Raw genomic sequence first — 5,569 nt, 5'->3', positions numbered from 1 at the left:
ATTCACTGGTTTCAAGAGATCAATTCTTGTTATTTTCAAACTAATTTTTATTCTAATTTCTAGCTTGCTATATGAGCAGATATGTCCAATTATTATGATCAGTCAGAATGGTGGTTTTATTCCTACAACAATAGTTTATCAGAATAATCAAAGTTGTTATCAAATTCAAGATTATGAAATTCAATGTAAAATTGAAGAATTTAAAGAGACTAGAAAATAATATGACAAATTAAAAGATGTGTTGCAAGATTTTAACAATTAGATAAATGATCTTAAGAGGCAACATGACTTTCAAGCACATCTAGACGAGTTCTCTTATCAAGCTTATCTTCATGAGCAAGATGAGTTAGCTCATCATGAGTAGGAATTTTAAGAAATGCATAAAAGTTTTGAAAATCAATTGGTTGAAGAAAGAAGACACTATGAAGAGATTCTTGCTGGAAAAAAATAGCACTATGAGGTACAAAAGCAAAAGTATGAAAAAAGTTTTCAAAGGAAATTGAGAGCACATGAGGAATTTCATGACAAGGAGCTACGAGATCAAAAGATTATAATCAAAAGGTTGGCAACTTCATATAAAAAATTAAAAGAAGCTTAGGAAGATAATGGTATTCAAAGTCACCATAAAGAAGAAAATTGAATTATAGATCCTACTTGTTAAGCATGTTAGCATTGTGGAAATTGAAATTAAAGTATCTTGTGTTGAAAGATATTATTATACTTGTCTATAAGTTAATATCTTTATATAGTACTCATTTTAAATATGAATACAAACACACACACACACACACACAAACAATATCATTATTGTTTATGAGTAGTGGGCCATATTATATCCTATCGGCATTTGCATTGAGATCGGACTAATTCACTTTAGTTAATGTGGCTTATTAAGAGTTGATATCATTCATAACAAGTACTATTATATCAGTCAGCCCGTATCCTTGGTTGCCAATGAGACATGTCCACTACCAATGTCTTTTCAACTTTGTATAATATGTAATGGTGAAGGACAAGACCAAAATAATTGGGAATCAAAGTCTCTTCACCAATCACCTTCAAGAAGTACTACTTCACTCTCACTTAATTATATATATTATAATATATGATATTTTATTTTATATTAATAACTTGATTCTTATCAAGATTAATATTAAGATATTATTGTAATTGAAGATCTATTGTTATTATTAAAGTGTATCAAAGTTATTATAATCATTGCTAATAGAAATTGAGATTTACACCAAGAAGAAGATATATTCAAACTTTACATGGTATCAGAGCCAAATTGGTAGAGAAATCTCAAATTTCATTTCAATTAAAAAAGGGAAGACATCATGACAAACAATATCAGAGTGGAAGATAGACTTAAAGGTGCATCAATTTTTTTCTCTTGGAAAAATCGTATTATTAAGATCCTTGAAGAACTAGAACTAGAAACCTTCATTGAAGAAGATATTCCAATACCTCAAAATGAATAAAAAAGACTCACTTGCAAAGGGTGGAACAATAAAGTAAGGAAAATTATTGTCAATTTAGTAAAGGATCACATTCTTCCTTCTGTATCATATATCAAAAGTGCATATGAAGTATTTAAGATCATAAAAAATACATTTGAGATAAATAACTCAAGTAGACTGATCACCTTAAAAACTCAACTATTGAATACTAAAATGGAAAAAGGAGATTCTATTCAATCTTATTTCAAGAAATTTTTTGAAATCAAGAAATATTTATCATTTATTGGAAACAAAATGGAAGATCAAGAGCTTTCATTAATAGCCCTTAGAGGACTACCAATTTCTTGGGATACATTCATTCAAGTGGTAAGTAGACCTTTAATTCCTACTTTTGATTAGCTAAAAAATGAATGCATATTAGAAGAGTCAAGGTTAATCTTTAGAGGAATCACATCAAATCAAGAGGGAGAAAACCAAGCTCTTCACACTGTCTCAAATAAATGAAAGAGAAAATTCAATAGAAGGAAATTCAATAATAAGAAAAAGAATTATAGAAATAATGATTACTCCAAAGTTAAGTGTTTCAACTGTAAGAAGATGGGACACACCTTCAGAAACTACCCAAAGAGAGAAAAAATACTAGCATTCCTAGTTGAAACAAAGGAAGATGAAAATCAACTATACTGTTCTGCACTTTCAAGTGAAGTAAATTCAAATAAGGAAGCTTGGGTCATAGATAGTGGTGCATCTCATCACATCTCTAGATTCAAAAATATGTTTGATACATTTGGAGCTTATATTACTAAAGGAGTCACAATTGGAGACAACTCCACCTATCATGTCAAAGGTATTGGGAGTTGTTCCATCAACTTAAAAGATGGAGCTACACTTAATCTCAAAGATGTCTTATTTGTACTAGGTATAAAGAGAAATCTAGTTTTAATCTTGAGTCTAACTGATGATGGATATCAAGTCACCTTCAACAAAGACAAAGTACTATACTGGCCTAATAACTCAAATATGAAAAGAGCTATTATCATAGGGTCTAAATTTGGAACATTATATAGATTGAGCAATATTCAAAAGCATGTCGTTAGTCATGAAACATCAAATGTTAACGAATTATGACATAGAAGACTTGGGCATAATGGGTTCATCTCTCTTCCAAATTTAGAAAAGATCACTTTTGGAACCCCTAAACTAGACTCAACCCATATAGGAACTTGAATAGGGTATGCTCTAGGGAAAATCATAAAAAGGTCATTCCCTACTAGTGAACACAAGTCCAAATCAGTCTTGGAACTAGTCCACTTAGACTTATGTGGGCCCATGCCCACACCATCTCTAGGGGGATTCCTTTATTATATATCTTTCATTGATGACTTCTCTAGGAAGAATTGGATCTATTATTTGAAAGCCAAAGATTCTAATGAAGTACTATCAAAATTCAAAACCTTCAGAGCCTTAGTGGAAAATCATACCAATAAAAAAATTAAAACATTAAGATCAAATAATGGACGTGAATATACATCTGAAATATTTAAAAGATTTTGTAATTCTGTTGGGATTAAGAGGGAGTATACAATACCTTATAATCCTCAACAAAATAGAATTATAGAAAGGAAAAATAGAACCATCATTGAAGCCACAAAAGCTATGTTACATGATCAAAATATGCACACTTCATTTTGGGCAGAAGCCTCTAAAATTGCAGTATACATTCAAAACAAATGTCCACATTCAATTCTAGAAAATACCACACCAAAAGAATTTTTCTCAAGGACTAAACCCAATTTAAGTCATTTCAAAATATTTGGATGTCTAGTCTACATTCATATACCCAAAGAAAAAAGGACTAAACTCGAACCTTCTAGAAAGAGAGGTATATTTTTAGGATACAGTGAAAATTCCAAGGGTTATAGAATTTACATTCGTGGACAAAGATAAGTTGAAATAAGTAGAGATGTAATTTTTGAAGAACACTCTGCACTAAAACTTTCAACTGGTATAGAAGATGAACCAAACTCAGATGTTGAAGAATCTAGACAAGGTGAGACTTAGAGGGAGAACACATCTGAAGGAAGAGAATCAGATATAGCTAATGAGGAAATTACTAATGGGAAGAAAAGACCATTATGGGAAAGAAAGATTATTGAAGAAAACAATGTCAAACTAGATGAGATTTCCAAAGAAAGCAAGAGAATTCAAAATCAATCATGTTACACTACCTTGATAACTGAGCTAAATAAAACTGAACCATCAACAACTAAAGAAGCTGTAAGTTTTCAAGAGTGGAAAGATGCCATGGTGGAAGAATACAATTCCAAACTTCAAAATGATGTCTGGGATATTGTACCTAGACCTAAAGACAAATCAGTTGTATCTTCAAAATGGTTATACAAAATCAAATACACCGTAGATGGAAGTATTGAAAAACACAAAGCTAGATTTGTTGCTCAAGGTTATGAAGAAAATTTTGCTCTAGTAGCTCATTACAATTTTGTAAGAATAATCATTGTAATTGTAGCATCTAAAGGATGGAAGATTCATCAGATGGATGTAAAAACTACATTCCTAAATGAGGTCATTAGTGAAGAAGTCTTTATAGAATAACCTGAAGTGTTAATTGTGAAAGATAAAAATTTGTATGTATGTAAACTCGAGAAAGCACTCTATGGTCTCAAACAAGCTCCTTAAGCTTGGTATGAAAGGATAGACACCTATCTATCCAAACTTGGATACTCAAAGAATGAAGCCAATTCAAACATATACTTCAAAAGCTCAAAGGATGAGATGTTAATACTTGTTTTATATGTTGATGATGTACTCATAATAGGAGATGATCATTTGATTGAAAAATGCAAACAAGACCTCTTAGATGAATTTGAGATGAAAGATCTACGATTACTACACTACTTCTTGGGACTAGAAGTTAATTAGAAAAAGGAGCACATCTTCTTACATCAAGGAAAGTATACTCAAGATATTCTAACTAGGTTCAAAATGATGGATAGTAAACCCTTATCTACTATGATGGAACTTGCACAAGCTAAAAGAAGAAGCTCTAAACTCTAAGGACATCAATCCTACTCTCATTAGATAGATTATTGGATCACTTATGAATCTTATAAATACTAGACTAGACATATGCTATGCTTCCAATGTCCTAAGTCATTTCATGTGTAAACCAAAGAAGATTGACATAATAATTGCCAAACATGTCCTGAGATACTTACGAGGAACTATTGGTTTTGGTTTAAAGTATAAAAATGTTGAGATAAATCTTAAAAGGTATACACACTTAGATTGGGAAAGTTGCTCCACAAATCAAAAAAGTACTACAAGTTATTTTAGTCTTGGGTCAACTATGTTATCTTGGTTCAGTAGAAAACAACCAATTGTTGCGCTAAGTCCTACTGAAGCTGAGTATGTAACTACCTCCATGGAAGCATGTGAAGCAGTTTGGCTCAGGAAACTATTATTTGGGTTATTCAAAAAACCTCTAAATCCTACAGTGATTCATTGTGATAATCAGAGTTGTATCAAACTTTTTGCAAATCCAGTTTTCCACAATCAGTCAAAGCATATCGAGACCACTTATCACTATATAAGAGATATGGTTGGCAGAGATGTTATTAAATTAAGTTATATCAGTACAAATGAGTAGAATGCTGATATTTTTACAAAGCCTCTTGCGAAGTTGAAAATAGCATACTTCAGAGGTAAACTTGGTATGACATTGTTGTAAATGCATTTATTAACTAATATATTCATGAATATAAATTTTTTGCTTGCAAGTTTGTCTTGTGAAAGGTGACGACCTTTCTTGTGTTTTAATCCTATTATAAAGTGATGACTTCATTTATAGTTGATCTGTCTTCAAATAGAAATGTTTAAAGTTAGGGTTATGCTTGTTCTTTGGGCTGGTTTTGCCAGACACATTGATGACCTTCATGGTTCTTTGAGCCAAATTTTTTCAAACACCATGAAAATCCATTATGCTCTATATTCTTGGTTAAGATCTTGCTAGAAACCATATTGTGTATATTTTTTTTATTTCCATTTCAATTCCTCTTGCTAAAGAGGGAGTGCTAAACATGTTAGCATTG

The sequence above is a fragment of the Cupressus sempervirens genome, chromosome 10 (genome assembly GCF_028749045.1).
Source record: "Cupressus sempervirens isolate cs-2001-9-10 chromosome 10, ASM2874904v1, whole genome shotgun sequence".
Classification (NCBI taxonomy): Eukaryota; Viridiplantae; Streptophyta; class Pinopsida; order Cupressales; family Cupressaceae; genus Cupressus; species Cupressus sempervirens.
The sequence above is the reverse complement of the archived record's forward strand: the minus strand, read 5'-3'. Positions refer to the sequence as shown.